The following is a 20,777-nucleotide window of genomic DNA, read 5'->3' as shown; positions in this document are numbered from 1 at the left end:
CGGGGGCGGGCTCGGAGCGGGGATGGCGGCTCTGAGCGGGGATGGCGCTCGGAGCGCGGAGCTGCCGGGGGCGGGCTCGGAGCGCGGAGCCGCGGGCCGCGCCCATTGGCGGAGCCCCCCCCTTCACGGCTGGCAGCCAATGAGACGGCGCTGCCCGTGAGGGGGCGCGTCATTGGCGGGCGTCACGTGTGCCTAACGTGCGCTGCCGTCCGCGCTCGGGAGTGGGCGGGGCGGCTCCTCTCTTGAGCGACACTGAGTTTAACCTATCAGCGTCCCGAGAGGGCCCCCGCGGGGCGGGGCTCGCGTGTGGATTGGCGCGGAGGGCGGCGGGGCGGGCTTTGGGTGGTGCGGTTGCTATGACGGCCAGCGCCAAGCTCCGCCCGCTCGGGGGCCGCCATCTTGTTGTTGATTCGAGCGGCGGGGAGCGGCGGCGCTGGGGCTCCGCGTTCCGGTGTCCCGGCCGGGCAGGCAGCGCCGGCCCCGGTGAGCCGCGGCGGGCGGGGACTGGCCGGGCTGAGGGACGAGGGGCTGATCCGAGCGCGCTGGCGTGAGGGGAGACCCGGGTGCGGCCCCGTGAACGGAGAGGGTATACACAGGCACGGCCCCGTGAGCAGCTGGGAAGAGCGGGCAGCGAGCACCGGGATGGGCCTGGGCTGGAGGGGTCCGTTCGCGGCCCCGTGAGGAGGGGCTGGCGGGAGCCCGGCACGTCCCCGTGTGTGCGGCGGTGAGAGCCGGGCGCTTTCCCCTGCGGGGCACGGCCGGGGCGGGGTTCCCCGGGCTGGGCAGCGCGGTGCCGGGCCAGGGCAGTGCCCAGCGGACAGAGCGAGCGTCCCCTCCCTTTGTGCCCTTCGTTCCCTTCCACAGGAGCTGCGCGCAGGAAGGAGCTCGGAAACCGTGGCGGTAACATGAAACCAACATGGTGAGGAGGCTGGTGGGGCTGGGGGCCCGTTCGTGCTGCCCCCCGGCAGGGGAGGGGTGCGGGTGGTCCCGGAGCGCTGGCTGCCCCGGTGGGGTGGGGACACCCGGCGTGCCTGGCAGTCCCCCGGGGCAGGTGTGCTCATGGGGCTGCAGACCTGGACCGGGACCAACCTTCCCCGGCATTTCCAAGGACGGGTTGAATTAGGGTAGGTGATACTGACTCCTGATCGTTTTTGACCTACTCTGAATTTAAACTGGTCCTAGGGTCCAATTCCTTCATTTTTAAGCTCAGCATCAGCCCTTTTATTTATTTTTTTTTTTCTCCAAGCAATATACTTTGGTGTGTGCTGCCTTTCTCATTTCAACCTGTCTTGCTCTGTTTTTGCTCCATCTGCTTTTCGTCCCTCCAGGTTCACCTGGCTTAACTTGGTATTCAGAGCTTCCAGAGCTGGATTCCAAAATTGACCTTTGCTAACGAAGCACTGAATGGTGCCAGAATGGTGTGGGCTTGGGTCTCTGTTCATTCTTAATGTAGTGTTTCTGTGATTGTTTGGGCTGTGTAAACATAGTTAGTAGCTTGTCTCACAAAGTAATATGCAGTAGTGTCTTGTGAAAGTCTCATTGTAGTGAATTGTCACCTGCAGCTGATAGGCTAACACTTGTGTGTGTGGTCAGGCTTCTGATGGAGAAAAATAATAATGCATATCCTTGCATATCACTGAACTAAGACTCTGATTTCCTTTTTAGAGAAGTTCTGTCAGGAGCTTCAAAGTGCTTCAGAATTAGATTGATCAGTTATTGCATGTTATCACTGTAACCCTAAACAGGTCTCTCCTAATCCCATGTACCAAATTCTTATTATTTAGATTGTGAAGTATTTTTCTAGGTTAGTTTAGCCCTGACCTAAAGTAAGTGCTTTGTTTTGGAGCTGGAAGGAAAGTGGTAGGTTGTGAAAAGATTTAGCTGTGAGCTCTGTAAAGCAAGATAACATTGGGTTGCTTTTTCAACTGCATCAAACTCTTGTCTTGTCAATGTTTTGAATTATCCTAATGCTGATTTTTGTTTTTCTTTCGTAGAGAGTGTTTCATACCCTTTCAGCTTTTTCAGCAGAACCATTTCCAGGTGCATGGATGTACAACCTGTGCCATCCTGGTTAGAGCCTGTTAGGCTGATCTGAAATGTCCTTTTTCATGGCATTGCCTTTGCTTCCTGTCTAATAAGGACTTTTGGGAGAACAGGGGAAGTGATCCTTAGCTCCTGGAGGGGGAAGCTGATGCATTAACGTAGGAATCTCTGATTGAAAGAGTAGGATATGCTGGTAGGAGACTCTCCTGGACCCTCTGGTTTTTCATTAGGCACTTTGTGGCAGTTTTGCATGTTTCTTGCATAGAAGAAGAGCAAGTGAGCATCATGATTATCTGTTGAGATGAAAAAGGGAACAGTTTTTAAGATCTTCTGATCACCAGTTTCATGTTCCATGTGTGGTTTCACAGGTACTTCAGATCATGTAAGTATAGACTGCAACCCATAGGAGTTTCTTGCCTTTTTGCTGGTGCCTGTGCAGGTGAGAATCAGAGTTCCCTGACTTACAGACTGATCAAGCTGAAGACAAACTGTTTTTCTACCCAGCTTTGTGGGTGCTTAAATGATTTTACAGGTGCAAGGGAAATGGGGCTGGTGTAGGAATGGGATCTTATCCGAGCTCAGGGTAATCTGCAGTGTGACTGTGTAACAGTGCAACAATGTATTTTTACATTATCTATTTTCTTATATGTAAATACGATTTTAAACCACATTTTTACATGTATTTAAAAATTAAATGAAACAGTAGTGCCCATGCTTCTCTCCTTCTGTGAATCATCGTGTGCCTCATCATCAGGTTGACAGCACTGGGCATGTCCTTCTTATAAAAATAATATAGAAAGAAAAATTAGATGTGCTTTGAGATCCCCTCTCTTGGCAGATTGTGTGCAGGTCAACTGACTTGGAAGTTACTCTGTGTTGCATTGCACGTAGTGAAAAGTCAATGTTAGAGTAGCAAGCACTCAGAGGTCAAAAAAGTGCCCAAGGCTGGAGTAGTACCTGTGTCCTTAATCAGCTAATTGGCCTTTTAAACAAGCATTATGATTTCTTCTTAATCACACAGCTGCATGCTCTCCTCATCCCATCTGAGCTGCCTGGTTTGTTTCTTTCCTTTTCTCCCACACATATGGAGCTTATTCATTTTGGGTAAAATGATCAAACTCTGAAATGTGACCTTATTGAGCTTTACTGCTGCGAGATGAGGAGCCCTGTACAAGCTTGGGGCTATTTGTTGCCCATTCGCTTACAGGGCACAGTGTCTTTGGTCCAGTGGATCACCGAATGTTTGTAAAAAGGTTTGATCTCTTTTCACATTTCAGTTTTTAGTTGATTTCTCCATGCCTAAAGGTTTTTGTGGATCTGGTAAATTCTGCCTGGCACTCTGGGAGTGGGGTGGCACTGACTGTGCTTTCCATTGGGATAAGAAATGTAGGTGCTAAGTTTGAAGTTGGATATCCAGAACCTGTGCTCTAGAGGAGGTGCGTTTCTTCCATCTGTGGTTGAAATGCAGACACCATGGAGAATCTGTCAGAGGCCTTGATTATTGCAGTGTAACCCAGGCATTTCACTTGCTGTCAGTAGATTCCCCCAATCTGTCCATCACAAATTAGCTTGTAACGTGTTGGAGATGTGAACGTCACAGTGGAGTGTTGATGCTGGGATTTGTAGTCTCAGAACTTAGCACTGACAAAAAGTTGCAGTCTAATTTATTTACGCTTGCATTTGACAGTGTCACATTGTCAGTTTTGGTGCTGGACAGGTTTTAGTGTTGAACTTGACTTGCAGAGTTTGTGTGTGGCTCTCTGCTTGCTTGTTTATATAATGTGACTTGCCTAGGAACAACTGCTTTTATTTCAGACCTCTCAATCTTTGAGAGGGAATGTATCAAAAACAAGTGTAGTAAGCACAGAGGGTCCCTAGTGAGATTTGAAATGGGTGAGCTCGAGAAAAGGAGCAAAAGAAAAGAAAATGCGACAGAACCCTCTGCAACAGTCATGTCAAGTATTTGTGTTACGTGCTGTAAACTGAAGGAGCCCTTCAGCTATATGGAGCAGCAGCTAGCAGTTTCCCTCATTTCTATTCCTGATGTGACAGGAATGCAGAGCAGGATGCTGGCCAGTGTTTAGTATCAGGTTTGTTGCTGGTGTCCTAGGGGTGGTGGGGGGAGGAAGTGTGTGTGCGTGGCTGCTTAGTTTCTGTTTTGCAGGCATCGCCTGTGCGCACTGTTGTGCCGTTCTGATGTGGCAGCAGCTGTTATTTTTGGATTTCCCAGTGTGCTGTTCGGGTAGATGTGCTTCCTAATAGATGCAGTTCTCTTAATCAGTGTGTTGGGCTGCCTCTGCTTCCTATGTAGTCCATGCTGGTGTGAACCACTCTGCAGATGGTACTGAGGTGCAAATGCTTTGCCTTTGTTTATTTCCATAGGCTCCTCCATGTGCATTTTGGGTGGCGTGAACTGTGTGTAAAAGACAAGCTTCTTCAGCTTGCATTTATTTTGCATCACCCCTGTCAGTATGTGGTGTCATTAATGTTTGAACCCTTTCTTTGGGAGTAAAGGAATAAGCTTTGCTGTTAAAGGGTACCTCTCTATCTGTATAATGTGTCCACAATAGTTAAAATGGGTGCAGTTGTTTTGTTGAAAAACAGCACAGACATAGCTGCCATAATTATATTAGTAGAAGATCTGTGTCAACCAAATCTGATAAAAGCAGTGAAGGAGGTTATGAGATGGATGTGCCTATCCTGGTAGGACGTCACTACACGTGTTTGGGAGCTGCAGTAGATAAGCTGTCTCTGATTTAGCTTTTGTAGTTAGAAAGGTTATCTCCTTCACCAGCTGTCCAGCTGCTTTTGCCAACTGCTACCTCCCTTGTATTGGGGCCTACAGCCAGGCCTGTTCAGCTGCTACGGTTTAATATACTCTGCTTCAACCTTTCTTCCCTAATGGCCATCCCTGCCTGGTGAGGAACAGTCATGCATCCTGCTCTGTTCCACCCCTGGTCGGGAATTTTCAGCTGAGGGTGGCTGAGGCAACTGGGGACAGTGTGTCCCCTCAGCCCTGCTGGTGGGTTTCGTAAAGAGCATCTGTCAGAGCCCGCAGGAATGAGTGAGAGCATCTGCATCCTGAAAGGAACTTGCTGTGAATTCCAGTCCCAATCTCTAGGGGAGGCATGCTCTCAAACATTCCTAGTTGACAAGCAAGTAAAGATCTAAATAAAAGCTAATTTAGCTCTTGCTAACTCGTTTCCATACATCATCTTGCAGGCTGACTTGCTTCTGGGGTCCTGCTCCCTCGTGATTGTGAGAAGTTGGCTCCATATTCCAGTGACTGCTCAGCCAAAGGAGCTTGGGTGACATCTCTAAGGTAACTTTTTTCTGTTTTGCTCAGAATACATATGCAGCCACCTTAGAGATCGTGCAAAGAGAAATAAACACTTGCTTTTCACCTCTCCCTTTGTAATTTTACCCTTCAAGTAAGGATATATAGATACAGTTTGTGGGAGTTTTGCTCTTATCTTTGAAGGCTACTACAGGCACACCCAGGTAAGTGCACTAGCACAGAGTGAAAAATTCAGTTCTGTTCATTCACCAACTCAGTGTCAGTTCTTTGTAATAAGAGCTAAAATTCCAAGATCTGGAGGCTCACTCATGCTCTAGTAATTCTGGCCATTTAGGTGGCTGATGTTCAGCTGAATCACCTTACGATGATTTCAGAACTCTTATCATTGTCTCCTTTTTTCCTTTCTATTCTGAAGTTAGTTTGCTGAAAGTTGATAAGGCTGATCTGATAGTCTTTCAGTTTCAAAGAGGTTACTTTGTGCTGTCCTGAATTTGGAAGAAAGTCTATCATACCTGTTTTCCCCCAGTTCTTTATCAACAAAGATATGACTCAGTATACCTGTGGTATAAACAGACTCAAATGACCTCGTTTTCTTGAGACACGGTGTGTTTAAACAGTGGTTGTCACACAGTTCATTTTTCTGGTGGGGAGGCCCCTGACCTGTGTGCCTAATGTTCTGTCTTAGCAGAAGGTAATGACCAGAGAAGCTGAGCTCCACAACTACCTTCCTGGGGTAGGGAGAGGAGACATGTGGTGCCTTCTCTTCAGGGCATGCTCCCGTGTCTGTCACTGCTACCTTAAGTTCTGCTCTAAAGCTAAACTACTGTATAGCTTATATATTCTGTTCTGACATTTTTCTTTTTTTCTCTCCCTGTAGTTCTGTGCTGAGCTGCATTTTCCTCAATTTTTTAAACTTCCAGAGCGGGTTAATGCAAAATGTCACGTGATCTTTAATTCCAATTAACATTGTCCACTGTTGGTATCAAAGTATTGTCAAGCATTCCTGAAAGTGAGTTTAGAAATCTTAAAAGGGCACAAGAAGATAGGGCTGGCTGTTTGTTCTGTGTCCTTTGACAGTACTGTCTGAGCAGCTTAAGCACGTGTGGGGAGCAGTCATGATCTCATTACAGCTAACTATAGGCGATAAGCAGCTTTGAGCACCAAAATCAGTGCACTACGGAGTGCAGATGTCAGTGAGTTATTTAAAGCAGGAAGGATTTGGGAAAGAAGCCTGGGGGCTCCGTAGTCCTGTGTCTTACTCAGTGTCTGAATCAAACCATGAAGTAACTGCCGTGAAATTGCTGGAGCTATTGCAGAAGATGGGATATGGTGCTCTTGCATTGCTTTGTTGGTTAAAAAAATGGTAAAGTCCTGGAGTTTTGGAAGACCCTCACAGTACTTGCTGCTTGGTGGAAGGTTTATTCCACTTTCCCAAGCTGTGGTCTTTGTATAAAGCTGTGTGACACATCTGAGGAATAGACCTGTTGGATTCACAGGGGTTGACTCTGATCTCACAAATATGGAAATAAAAAGAACTTCTAACTTCAGTCTTTTGAGTGTGTCCCAAAAGAATTGTTGAAGCAGTCTGAAGCTCAGTTTGTGTTGAAACAATACATATGCAGGTTTTTTTTAGATAATTTCTTAAACACCCCCACACTTCCTGTATTAAACCCACATCATGTTAATCTTGAAGATGTGGATTTTACTTAGATTAAATGTTATATTGTATAAAATCTTTATGGATACCCATACTTTTGCAAATAATGGAGTGGTTTGCTTTATTTTCCATTAAAACCAAATATTGTATTTTCTTATGCTGTGCAAGGGGCATTTCCTTTACTTGGGCATAAATCTTTATGTAATTGAGGTCTTAATACTTCACAGTTCTTACCACAAATGTTGACCTGAATAGACTTATTAAATTTGACAGTAAGCTAAATGTGAACGAGTAAGCATTATCAGCCATGCTTTATGCATCTTTTATTTTTATAGAACTGAGGAAAAACCTCTATTTTAGTCAGACTGAATAGGTATCACTGTTGTGCAGCATGCAGAATCCAAATAGTTTTCACTCTTCCTCAGGTGCTCTGCACATTGTTTGTTTTTTTTTTTTCCTGTGATAACAGCACTTGGGGGTTTCTGTTTTTCCCTTTCATTATTCTTAGCTTTAGTTAAGTAAGATCACAGAAATTTCCATTCCTGTTGTCTGTGTGTTAGTTATGTAGCATCCTTAGCACTGACACTTCCAATGAATTTCAGCAGCTTAGAAAATGGATCCTATTGACAATTTGGTTCACCTAATGACAAAAACCAGTTGTCTTAAAAATTAATTCTGATTTGTGAATGCAGCTTGATTCAAATATTCTTAGTTAAAATAGTTAAGGGTATTGTATCATTTGCCAGCCAGAAGTGAACCAAGGTCTTTATTCACTGCAGTTAAAATGTCTTCCTAAAACCTGGCAATTAAAAATCACGAGTTAGATGGCGAAGTGTTTGAGACTTCTATGTTTTTTGGAATTCATCCTATTGTGACGTGATGACCAGAAGAAAATTCAAAACTTTTTAAGAATTCTGCTAAAGATCAGTGTCCTGTAGTAGTGAGCTTGCCAGGTTGACTCTCGTGTGAGTGCAAGGCACTTTGTTTCAGGTTTCCTGTCATTTGCAATTTTTTTATGACTCTCAAGGAAGAGAACTGTGTGTTATTTTCCATCCATAATGTTTGTTATTTTGTGTTTTTCAGCCTGAGATGATATGCTTTTGGCACGTATTATCACACTTTATTGATCTGGAAGAGAAAATTAAAGCGAAATTTGCTTTCCCTAGCTATACACAGCCCGTGATGTATTGTGGCTGTGAGAATACATGTGATTTAGCAGACTGTTATTTTGTAGAAAAAAAACCCAACTCAAATCAACCTGCAACATATCCTTCCAGTATCTTTAGAAGAATTTAAAGTGTGAAAAACCAAGGTAGCTGTAATACACTTAAGAGAGTTTTTGCTATTAGAAACAAACCTGCATCAGTTTGTATGACTTCCAGATGAGTGTGCTGTGCTTTTTTAGCATGTGGGGCAGAAGAAATTTATTTTTTTGTGTATGTGCAGGTGCTGCATTTAATTATCTACAAACCAATTTGACAATATATCAGGTTTAACGTACTTTTTGCTTTGGCTTTACATCTCTTATGTAACCAGTGGCCTCAGTTGTTGTGAGTGGCACACTAGAAAGCCTGTTGGAAGGAGCTTTGAGATCCACTTCAGCAGCTTAACATTTGGATAAGATACTGGGAATTTGTGACCTGTAGAGTGCTTACAGGAGCTTGTTTACGACTGCTTCAGTGAACAGGAAGTTAAATATAGGCTTTGTCTGATTCTTCACTTCAAATGAAGAGGAGAAGTTTCTTGTTTCAAACCCTCAGACAGAACTGGTTGGTGTGGTAGAGCATTTCAAGGAGCCTACTGGGCAGGGCTGGTATATAGGAGAGTAATAATGAAGATTGGGAATATTAAAAGTCCCTTTGGAAGGTGCTTGAGAAATATAGTGAACTGTTTTCAGAGCTCCCTTCTTGGGTATTTCCTTTTGCAAACTCAAGTTACGTTGGATCCCTTGGAAGTGTGAGGTTTGCTAGAAGGTACCAAAAGATGGTTGTGCTGGCTCCTGATTAGGTAAAATGATCAGGCAGACATTTTTAAGTGCCAGGCTTGGGGTTTTGTCCTTCAGAACATGTAGCACCTTGCCAAGGTTGAAGTTGTTACTGTCTGACCAGTGCATGCGTCTCCTGAGAAGACAGCCTCAGGTTCAGATTGCCTTTCATTTCCACTCAGGTGGCTGGGCCTCCTGTTAATTCTTTGTCCTTTACCTTCCAGAACATGCTGCAAGCCACAAAACAACCCCAAGGTATTTTAACAGCTTTAAGATTTTCGGTATGAGTGATTGAAAGCCTTGCAGATTATGCTGATCCTCGGGAGAGTAACAGGATAAGAAAAGGCCCAGATCAAAATCCCCTCCTTGACCCTGAGTTGTGTGTCATGTATGTTTTGCCATACTGAATTTTTTAATGTCACAAGGGATGAGGGTATCCTTGTATGAAATTGTCTTTAGAGTTTTATCTAGTTTCAAATGAAATGACTACCTTAGCTTTTAGTCCCTGATACTGTGTCATATATTCTACTTAAATTAAGTACTAGATTTAGTGCACTGTCTTTGTCTAAAGTATGTTTGCTCTAACAGACCTCATTATTTTCCTTTCCAAACCTCAGAAATGAAATGTTGCCCTTCATCCTTGATTTTTCCATGGCTTTGTTTACTTTCTTGCAGCACTTGGCATTGAGATTTTTTTTTCCCCCCTAACACAGAGCTCAGTTTTTTCTCTTTCCTTTTCAGTGTTTTTAGTTTGTTTTTTTAGTGGGTTTACAGGACATGAGAATATACCGTATAAAAGAATGTGCCTTCCTTTGGTACTTTCTCATGGGGAAAAAAAATCACAATGAAGTGTCCAGTTGAGAAGTTATAGCTCATGTTTTCTTGCCTATGACCCTCAAGGGTCACCTGCTTAGGAAAATTAAACTGGTATTAAGTAGGGAACATGGATTTGCAATGTGATTATGTGGCTTTATCTCCCTGTGGATGTGCTTATAAGGTTGTTTCTGCTACAACTGCTTGGGACAGCTGCATTAATCAGCATGTTCATCCTTACCTAGTGAAGCTCTGCCAGTGGAATCCCTTGATGTAGATACAGTGACAGTGATAACATGACACTTTTAAGATAAAACTTGTTTTGCTGGAGGTGTTGATAAGGTAAAGAGTGAGGAGTGCTTTATTTGTCATTGTGATTAGCACGTATTTCAAGGGAAGAAGGATTAGATAAAAAAGTAGGGGCCCAAAATATATCTTTACCAGCTGAATTAATTTTTTCATTGGCAGTGTAAAGTTAGAAGGGGTTGCAGCGGGAGAGGAGGGGATCCTCTCTCAGTTGGGCATGAAAGATTTTACCTATCTATACAAACCTTGGTATATTTATTAAGAACGGGTGTCTGCTTGAAATCACAGGGCAATCTGCAGTTCCATTTTCTCATAGAGTAAATTCAGTGGTGTTCTGAGCATTGGTATAATCTGGAGTACTGTATAACTGGCTGTCTTGCATTTCTCTGGCCTTTTTCAGATGCTTGAGAAAGCCCCAAATTTTGGTTAGTATTGATGTCTCAGAATTACGGTAGCAGAACAAACCGCTAGATAACAACTGCTCCTTGTGCTTTTGGCACAAGAATTTGTTTACCAGGGTGAAGTGAGCTTGTTTGGATAATCTTGCTTTTATTCTCTTAAGTCTTTCTGTGGGACTGATGTGTGCTCCTAGATTGTCTTTCTGTTTACTGTCATATGAGCAGAAAAGTTGCTTAAGGATTTGGATCTTCAGCCAAACAGCACCACATTCACTTGAAAGAGGTGCCCTAACTTGGATCTGTCTTAACAGAAACAATTCAGTTGTTGATGTACTAGGACACAAATTCCTTAAATTTTGTGAATTTAGTTACCAGGTAAGACTAAATTTAAATGAAGTACAAGGGGATCATGAAAAGTGAAATGATTGCCAAGCTGCTGGCTTTAAAATATGGCATAGAAGTAGCAGGATAGTCATGTAAATTGTTCCTTTCTGAAAAGATGTTTTTCTGCTGGCTGAAGTACACCACAGCTGAATGATTTTACCAAGATCATGGAAGCATCAAAACCAGTAGCCTATTCCTGGTTCTTTCCTTTGTATTTTGATAACCTCAGGTAGATTATGGTTATCTGAAGAACCTGTTAATCAAATCAACTGGGCACTTTGCTGACCTGTTAAGCTTCAGCAGAGAGATGTAAGAATTGCTGCATTTCTCGTGGCTTTAAGTGTTTTACCAGTGTTCAGACAGAAGTCGTGCTGTCTGATAAAACAGCAGGATGCCATTAGGGGCCTGCCAAATGTAAGTGTTTTCTGCTTCCCCGTGTAGAAGACGACAAGTGTAGCTGGGGCAAAATGTTTGTTTAGCTTTATCTTCACAGTTAGACAGAGAAGGAGAAAATTCTGTTGCACGTGCCCCTCCATTCACTCTCAAACACTGTTGTAACTGCCAAAATGCTCTGGTGTATCTCTGTCTGCATATGTGAGATTAAAGCCCTCTTGGGTACTGAAATTCCAGCTCACATGAGGCAGTGAAGCTGTTAGTGCCTTGCATTCCATGGAGGAGTAGGTGGAGCTTATGCAGACAACATATTAAAAGTCAGAGTGTTAATCTTTTTGTTAAGAGCTGCTGTTTGTGTATCACCTGCTGTTCTGGCAGAACATCCTCAGGTCAGGATGCTGCTCTGATGTGGTCTGGTGGTGACAAGAGGCAGAGGGAGAGCCCAAGCCATGGCTGAGCAGATGTTTGTTTCTGGCCACAGAGGTGAGAAGATGGGTGTAATACCAATGTTTGCTTGTTTGGGCCTTAAACTCATTCTCTAACAACACGAGTTGTACTGAATGGGTGTTGCCACAGATTTCCTGAAGGCAGAGATCCTGCAGTCCTCAGCTCCTTTAAGAGAGCCAGTTGTTTGGAATCCCCTTATCTAACACTGTTCATTTCCATATAATTAATTCTCAGGCAGCTCAGAAAAAGGGCAATGTATAAATTGAGGAGAAGATGGATCAGAGTGGTGTCACAGCCCACAGTGTGTCATAGGAATTGCAAAGCTGCTTTACAGTGAGCTTGAAGTGAACCAAATCAAACACTGGTTTTCAGAGGCCATAAGGGTGAGATTAGCTGGCTTGTGATGGTTCTTTGTGGCAAGTTTGTGTTTGGCTTTGATGCATAACTCTTAGACTTGATAGGTTTAAATCTATATGTTGTCCTAATTCCTAAGGAAACAAAACATTTGTGCTGCTTCCTGAGTACTGGAGCCAGCTTCTGCTCCTTACCAGCTGACTTTGCTCTCCCCTCCCTTTGCACAGGACATGTTGTTGTTCACAGTGTGCTCTTTGGATGGAGTGTCTGGATCTTGATTGTGGGGTCAGTTTCTTCAAGCTGAGAAACATTTCCCTTCACAGATCCTAAGTGGCTGCTTACCAGTAGACATGCTTTGAAAATTTCCTTGTCACAGGTGGGAGTGGGATGTGGCATCTTGGCTTAGCTTTCCTCTGTAGTCTACATGGAAAGCAAAGACAAAGGAAAAGTGTTGAATATCTGCTTAAGTTTTCTGAGTAGCAGAGTATTGCAGGACTGTACTCTGAAGGTAAAGAGGAAAGTGCAACTTTTTTTTTTAAGCATTGTGAAATGGAAAACTGCACATATAAACCGCAGCATGATGTTTTCCTTGTTAGCAGTGGTAGAAGAACTTTTCACCTCTGGCCCTAATGAGGCCTGTTTGTCTTCTGTGTTTAAAGTCTCAACATAAATATGTGGGGTGGCAAGTCACTGCAAAGGGATTTTTGCTTAAGTCAGGTCTCAGTCAGCAGCTTAATAGAATGTGGTTTCTATAACTGGTGGAGAAGGTTTTTGAGCAGTTAATGCATATCATGCAAGTTTTGCTGCAGTTGCTATTTTTTCTATACTTTCTTCTTTAATTATTTTTTTATTTTGGGGAAGTAAGTAGCTGAGTTATTGGGGTAAAGGATAGGAAGCCTGCATTGTGCATCTGCATTGTCACCTGAGGAGTGAATCAGCTCAGTCATAAGAGTTGAGCTGTAGTGAGTTGTCCGGCCATTTTCTGGCAGGCAAGAGTTCCTGTCAGTGGCTTCAGTGTATGGGTAAAGAAAATCCAGTGTGAGTCTGTCTCTGCTGCTGCAGGAGATGCATTTAATAATATCCATGTCTTCGCTGAAGGGACTTGTGCTTGAGGCAAAAGCTCTTTCCATTTCTTTTTGTTGTTTGCCCAAGTAAACTTTTTTATCATTGGAAGAAGATACTGAAGTTTTCAAATCCATGTTGTTCCCAGAAGGGGGCAGGGGAGACTTGTGAGTTGTGGAGTTTGATTAAAAAGTACTTTTGTTTGGTTTTGTGACACTTCCGTGCTGGCTTTCGGGCACAGCAGGCACTGCCGCCGCTCTGGCAGCGGGAGCGTGGCACGATGAGACGCCTGCTCAGTGCCAGGAGCCTGCAGCAAGGGACCTGGCCTGCAAGCCTTCCGTGCCTTGGCTCTCCTTTCTCTTGGGGAGCATTGCAGCAGCTCAGAGTTCTCTCCTGCAGTTCCCCCATATCTGATATACTGAAATGATATTCATGAAAAGACATGAGAGAATATAGTTGTCATTAACATCCCCATTTCTATACCAAGAGCAATCTGGATGGTTGGCATCTACGTGGGTGAAAATCTTAGTTCCTTATTCTGTCATCTAGATTTTTATTCTTAATTAAAGCTGGAAAGAAGCATCTCCATGCAGCTTTATTAGGGATTTTCAGGAGGGTCTAGGTTTGCTCTTCACAGACCTAACTTCCATTTGCTAAAGACACTCAGCCTGGCCAACAGTGAGAAGGCGGCTGTTTTGCCAAATGTTTTGGAAATGGGGTCATGCAACTCCAGCAAGTTTGTTTTATGTCTGCAAAGTGGCCTGGGGTTTCTTTGACAGCCTGGAATACAGGCAGAACAAACTTGGCCATGTTAGTCTGCATTTCTGTCTTTGAATTGGGGAAGCAGCTACTTTCTCACAGGAAGTGCTTTTTGTAACGTTCCTGATAATTTTGACATAACTTCTACCTCCACATTGGCTGTAAAAGGGTAAACAAAGACACTGCCGAATAAGGGGGCTGGATGAGTGGTGCACAGACTTGCTTGAGGTATTTGGTGCTTTTTATGCCCGAGTCATCAGCTGCAAGATCTCCTGGCTCCTGTGTCTTAAGACAAGGTTCAAAGAGGAACCAGCAGTCAGAAGCAAATGGAAACAAAGTGGGGGATTACTTGAGAGAATTTGAGCCATGGGAGTCCATGGGACCTGATGGTGCTGTGGTGCCAGTCTTGGTCATTTTGGAGAGGTGCTGGCACATCTCTGATCACTTATCTTTAAAGTAGGCCCAAAGAATAATCCAAGGAGGTCAATCTCACTTGACTCCTGGGGACAGTCATGGGTCAGGTCCTTTTGGTACACCTTGCCTGTGTGGAACATGTGAAGGAGTGTGACTGGGAACAGTTAGTATGGATTTACTGACTATAAGTTGTGTCTGACGCACCTCATTCTCTTCTGTGATAAAATAATCGGATTTGTGGATGAGGAAGAGCACTAGAGGCCATTTAGCTTAAGTTTACTGGGTGTTTTCACACTCTCCCACAGTATTCTTGTATGCAAGTTGGGACATTACAGACTGGATGGGTGGAGTATGAATTCAAGCACATCAGGGAATTCTGAAGAGTAAATGGAGTCAGAGGGGGATGAACGGGTGATTCATAGAGCTCTTTCCACACAGCAGGACGTTAGCTTCTGAAAGTAGGCTCTTAATCAGTCATTTTTTTTCCTCCTGAATGTCATTCTTTGCCACAATGTGATAAGAGTGGATGGAAGACAGTATTTAAGAGGCTGTCTGGTTGAAATTCATCAGTCTGGCTCATTATCAGTGTAGAAGATTAATCTGTCTTTTCTTGGGAAGAAGTAGGGGGAGTTAACATGAATGTTCTTCAAGATTACCTTGTTTTGTTTTTCATTCACTCACGTGTGTATGTGATTGAACTATAGCTAAATACAATACATGGTAGTTTTGGAGATTTCAGTCATACCTAGGGAGGATGTGTTTGGAATGCTGTGAGGTTAGTTTGAAAAGAAGGAAAACAATCAGTCAAAACAAAGTAATTTTGTTTTCAGCAGGTTACAGCCTCTTTGGGTTTGACAAACTTGCCGTTACAAAAGGTGATCTGGAGGTTTTCCGTCAGTCCAGACCTAATATGTACTTTGAATTCTCTTCAGTGTTCCTAAGATACTGTGGAGCATCTGATGGATCTTTTCAGGATTGCCAGTCTGGAAAGAATACTGTTTTATTGGATCTGGTCAGACTAAGGTGTATATACTTGTGCCCAAGGAACTGTAATTGCAGAATTCAATGTATGGTGTTTGCTTTGGGAATTTTTTTCCTTTCCAATACTGCTATTACTGCCTTGCTGCAGCCAGTGGTATGTGTTGGCATTAAGAATTCAGTTTAAGCTATCTAGTGTGGTAGTGTGCTAAATTAAGGCGCCAGTTATGAGCAAAGAGGTTAATGGTCTTACATAATGTTGGTCTTGAGGTTTTTTGCTGCTGCAGAATCAAAAATAGCAATTAGAAGTTCATTTTTTGTCCTAGTTGTGTATTTTTCTGTGGGGATCAATTATCTGCAGCAACTGACTTTCTAATCAAAGCTGGTTTTTTCTGTTTTAAAAGCATCATAATTTAAAAGTTGAAAACAGTACTAAAAATCCAAGTTCACCACAAGCTGCTTATATTTGTCTTTCAGTTAGTGGTCTCTTGAAAAGCTGTAGATCATTCTTATTTTATCAGAACTGCCTAAGGAATGTAATTTTAGCTCCTCTGCTTTTATGGCTTTTGTAATAATTCTTCATGGGTTCAGCTCCTTATGGCTTTTGTGTGTCTGTTAACCCTGTAGCTTCTCTGTGCAGTTACTGGTTAAAACTCTTTAACTCTTGTCTGCACTTTGCTATTGCACTGTGTAGTCTGAAACAGCCAAAACCATGGAGTGTTCTTACAGATGCATCTGAGATCTTCTGTTGTGTTAGCCAGTACTTTTTTTTTCTTCTGAGAACACTTTGCCATTTGTCCCAAATGGGAACTGACTGTATCCATTAGGATTAGCTTGTATGTGTGTCTAATCTCATCCTGAATCTCCATTCACAGAGATGCTGGCAGTGTGTTCCTTCCTGTGGAGGTTTCCCTTCATGTCTAGTCCCACATTTTTTGTAATTGTGGAATTCATAATGCATTGTAACATTGATTACCTTATGTAGAAAAAATGTGTATGTTCACCTCCACGGCAGCATGGATTGCTTTACATCTGTGCACTGTTAAGTGGCAAGGGGAATGATTCCTGGTTACGTTGTCTAGGGAAGATTCAGGACTTGCTTTGTAGACTCCATTCAGAAGTGTCCAAATGGTGTCTTGTTGGAAGGTGAAAAAAACCCAAAAGAACAGGGGGAGAGTTGTCCTCAAATTCTTGGTGTCTGATGTCTGTGAAAAAGAAAGATTTATGTAACTGAATGTGCTGCATTCTGCTCCTTGGCTTTCCTTCTGAGGTGCTAGGATGTTCTTGAAGGGCATTGCTGCTCTCACTTCCTGACAGCCCACCTGGGCTTAGTGCCTGCTGAGGCTCTGCTTTGGTACATGAGCTGAGGAGCTGTGAACCACATTCACTAGACTTGCCCTAATTTTTTAGCATATGATAATTTGTGCTTTTCAGTCTTTCCTTGATGAAATGTCTGCTTCCAGGGTAGTCAGCAGCCTGCATGAGGAGGTAAGCTGAATTGGGATTTGAGGAGGGAAGCACTAAGCAGATCTGCAGCTGGGTATGTGACAGCCACAAAGAAGAGTCCCCTCCAAACATCACTGGCTGTGGCTTTCCCTACTTGCATTAGAGATTCCATTAAAAGTCCGGTCTTTGAGCAGCAATTTTACAAATTTTTCTAATCTCTCTCTGCTGATGAGAACGGTGAGGCAAGACATAGTATTAATGTGTAATAGCAGTGGGCTGGTAGCTGAGCAGCAGTCCCCCAAGGGTAGGATTCATAATCCTCTTAAAGGAGAGGAGGATCAGAAGCTTTGGAAGGTCGTCTTTTGCGGGGTGAGAAGCAATCCGTATGCAAAGCTCTGTTGCCTTTCTGATCAGTTCCTCTCCCATGTTCATATTTCATCTTACAGCAGCAGGAAATAGATCTAGATGAATCCTGCAAGAGTCTTGACCCCTGTAAAACTCCCACTGCCTCAGGTGTGACTACCTGCCAGAAGACAGCTGTGTCTATATGGGTTGATAATCTTGCGTGACAGGGTTATGAAGTCGCACTGTATAGAGATTCAGGTCTGTTCCTCATGAGACACTCTGAGCGTGCTTTGATCTAAAAGGGATGACCATGTGCTTCTGCTTGGTGCTCTGCAGCTTCACCACAGTTTTACCTTTGCCTTATTTTGTTGCACCTGTATTTTGCTTGTGTTGGAGAGTTGTGAGAAATTCAGATGCCTAAATGCAGTCCTAAATGATGGCTTTACTAAATTTTCTTAAAGTGCAATATGTTAGTGACTGTCAGCAGTCAGAAATTTATTAACTTCTTGCTTGTGAGTTACGATATTTTAGTGATGTGTTGAGACAGAGATGTAGCATTTGTTCGTGAACTTAGTGTTTTCTTTGAAACACCTACTTGTTTTTGTAAGATTGTCCAAATACAGTGGAAACTTGCAGCTTGTTCAAGACGCAGCCACAACTTAATCTCTGCATTTGGAGGAGTGAATTCTGCATGGAAGTGGCCCAGACTGTTTCTTGAGTGTGCTGTCCTCCACATGGCAGCCAGATGGCAAGTAGAAATTGAATTTTCTGCATCTCTGAAGCAAATCCGTGCCTTCCAGGAATCCCCAGTTTGACGAACGCAGTGTCCAGAGTTAGGTGTTACAAGCAGTGATGAGAGCTTGCTACAGCAGGTGTTGATCATGAGAAAACCTTAGTGAAATTCTCCTGAGAAGACTCTACGATGTCCCTACCATTAAGGGATTGCTGTGCACGGCCGAGGGTGACGTGTGTCTGCTCTCCAGCAGATGAGGGGTGCGTACATAGATGCAGCTTTTGGAGCTGTGTTGGCACAAGAGCCCTTTCATGGTGAGACAGGGGACAAATGAATAGTTCCAGCTTCATGTCACCTTCAGTGTTGTTGTAACTCCATTGCTTCACAGGAACTGCTGCAGTGGTTTCCTACACGGAGCCCTTTAGATGGGTCAGCTCTTCCTTCCTAAAAAGCTTCGTTGTGCAGAAGCGGTCAGCTTTCTGAAGTGACTTTCTTAATAGTTTAACCAAGGTAAAGAGAACCTTGGATGTAACCCAGGCAGCAGTTTCTAAGAATTCTTTGTTGTTCATGAATCAGTGTTGTTTGTATAATGTTGTTGTCACTGTTCCCTCTGGCTTTGCTCCCCAGTACTGCTTGTGCATGCTGCTGCTGTTTGTCATGCCCTATTTAATCACAACAGGCTGTTCCTCACTCTCCTGTATATATTTTAGCAGCTCTTTTGCTCTGAAAATAATGCTGGTATCAAATAAATTAAAGATTGATTTTTTTGAGGAAATAGAGCATTTTAAATATTAATGGTGTGTTGTGGAAGATGAAAACATGAAGAATTAGATTGCAGATTTTTTAATGTACAGTTTAAATCTTTTGAACCAAAGTGGTTATGTATAACTATGGGGTGTGATATTTTATCTATGTTGAGTAAGAGAGCAGCTTCACAGTTGCTTGGAGCTGGACTTCTGCTGTGCCTTGGTTCCTACTTTCTCCCATTTTTTGATGCTGGGGGATTGTTGGTCAGATGTATTGGGGACCTAATCCAACTGAAAACTGAAGGCTTTTTGTTTTGTTTTATATATTGCTGTTTTGTTTTCCTACCAGATTGGGTACTTACTGTAGCTGTCTGCAGGAGTGCTGATGCTGGTGTAAAGAGGATGTCAGGAGAGGTGAAAAAGTCAAATGATGTTTCTGCTGCAAGTGACAACTCTTGTCTCTTTAAAGTCAGGGAGTGAGACTGTTCTCTGAGCGTGTGTTTGCAGGGCAGCTGGAGCTGAATGGAACTGGCTCTGCTACTCTTGTGCCTGCCCTTGCCCTGCTCAGTGATTGTCCCCTTTTACTTGCGTTGGGCACTGGCACTAAACCAGTTCAGGAAGCCACATTGGCAAAAACAACTTTTCTTTTCTTCTGGGTTAACTTGTTTGCCAGGCTGGTTTCTGAGCAGGATCAGTGAGTGCCAGTGCTGACTCAGGAGAGAGGATGGGTTTGAAGAATGCTGACTTAGATTTACTTAACCTGTCATGGAACTATAGCCTGAGATGCGTATTAAGGAACAAAGGATAAGGTTTGCCAATTAGCAATTTTTTCAGTTTTGTGTCTTCATGGATTGATGTGATGACATCTACAAAAAAGGCTGCTGAACATCTTAGAGACTTATTTTTTTGCCTTCTAGAGCAGACACAACAGAAACTGTAGAAAGCTGGTTTCGTTGAAGCTGTTTCATTAACATGTCTCCTGCCCTATTCTGGAAGTCAGATCTTTATTCAGTCTTTTGTGCCTTGTTCTCAATGAGAAGGCCTTTCACAATGGTGTGTGTCTGATGCAGGTACCTGTCACCAGCTGAAAGCAGAGAACCAAGTATTTCCCAGTAGGTTCTCAGGCAGCCATCAAAAAAGGAGGTATTTTCAGTTGGTTTTGTTTCAAACAGTATTTGAGCTGGTAATTTGGGAAAACCTTCCGTCTGTTTCTTTCATGATTGTTTATAAAGCATGCTAGCATGGCATCGTGCTTAGTGCTTATTCTGCTTTTCAGTATTTCTGTTTGTATTTCCATGTTCAAATAAAAATTCAGCTGCAATTTGAAGAGTTGCCAAAACTGCAGATAGGCTCCCCTGTTCACTCTTTGAATGTCACAGTCTTCAAATTAGTGGGAATCTGCACATCACGTAGGCTTGTGTTTCTTGAATGGAAGATTACCAAGATAGTTAGTGGTTATGCAATTTCTGGGAGAGTTTTGTTGCAGAACTTGGCCCAAAGCTGTTCATTCGCATTAGTGACTTGGTTAGTCATGTTTTTATGTTTATTTCAGCATGCAGACTGCAAAAATGACATATAATTTTGGACAAGCAACAGCTTGAGGGAGCTCAGTAGCCATGCCTTGGCTGTAGGATAGGCATCAGTGTGACCTCATTTTGCCTCATTAAAGAGACCCTTCACGGTTGCAAGCGGTGGCAGTGAAGTCCCCTACGTGTTCAGTTTAGTCAGTGATCCTGTTCTACAGCAGCCACGGAACAAGGTGAGCTGGGAATGCAAACACTGGCTTTAGGCACAAGGATAACCATCAGCAATTCAGGCACCTTCTGCTGATACAACTGTTTGTACAGCTGCACAATAGATTGGGGATCTGACCTGGGTTGAAAAGTAATCCTTAAAAAAAACAAAACAAAGTGCTGGTTTATTTTTAACTGTGATCAGTTTTGATTCATGGTGAGGCTGCAAACAGTTGTACCAGTGCAGCAGAGTTGAGTGGGAGGGTGGTGTTCATGCTGTTCCAGATGTCAAAGGATTGCCCGCCTGTGTAACCATGGTCTGAAGAAATAACTGAAGGAGGAGTTAGACACTGATTTGGCTCAGTCAGTGCCAGAAGGAATCTCAACATAGTATTGGGTGGTATTTTTAAAGCCAAGCATTTGGATGGCATTGGTTCCATTGTGGAGGATCACTTTATATAGAGCAACCAAGACAAGCAAGCTT

The 20,777-nt window shown here is 43.4% G+C and overlaps 1 protein-coding gene across 3 annotated transcripts in view; it reads left to right on the top strand.

Annotated features, from left to right (window-relative positions):
- Nucleotides 1-375: 375 nt before the first annotated feature.
- The window catches only part of IP6K1 (inositol hexakisphosphate kinase 1), a 37,091-nt gene continuing 16,689 nt past the window's right edge, over nucleotides 376-20,777 (top strand). The window contains exons 1-3 of one of the 3 annotated variants that reach the window (XM_042018279.1): nucleotides 376-483; nucleotides 865-919; nucleotides 5,266-5,365. The gene's annotated coding sequence lies outside the window, so the exon portion shown is untranslated. The other 2 variants (XM_042018288.1, XM_042018297.1) reach the window with 2 other exon arrangements.

The sequence above is a fragment of the Corvus kubaryi genome, unplaced genomic scaffold (genome assembly GCF_017639235.1).
Source record: "Corvus kubaryi isolate FWS band 111438036 unplaced genomic scaffold, C.kubaryi_AGA036_p1.0 124, whole genome shotgun sequence".
NCBI lineage: Eukaryota > Metazoa > Chordata > Aves > Passeriformes > Corvidae > Corvus > Corvus kubaryi.
Note: the sequence above shows the minus strand (reverse complement) of the source record. Positions and strands in the feature narration are given on the sequence as shown.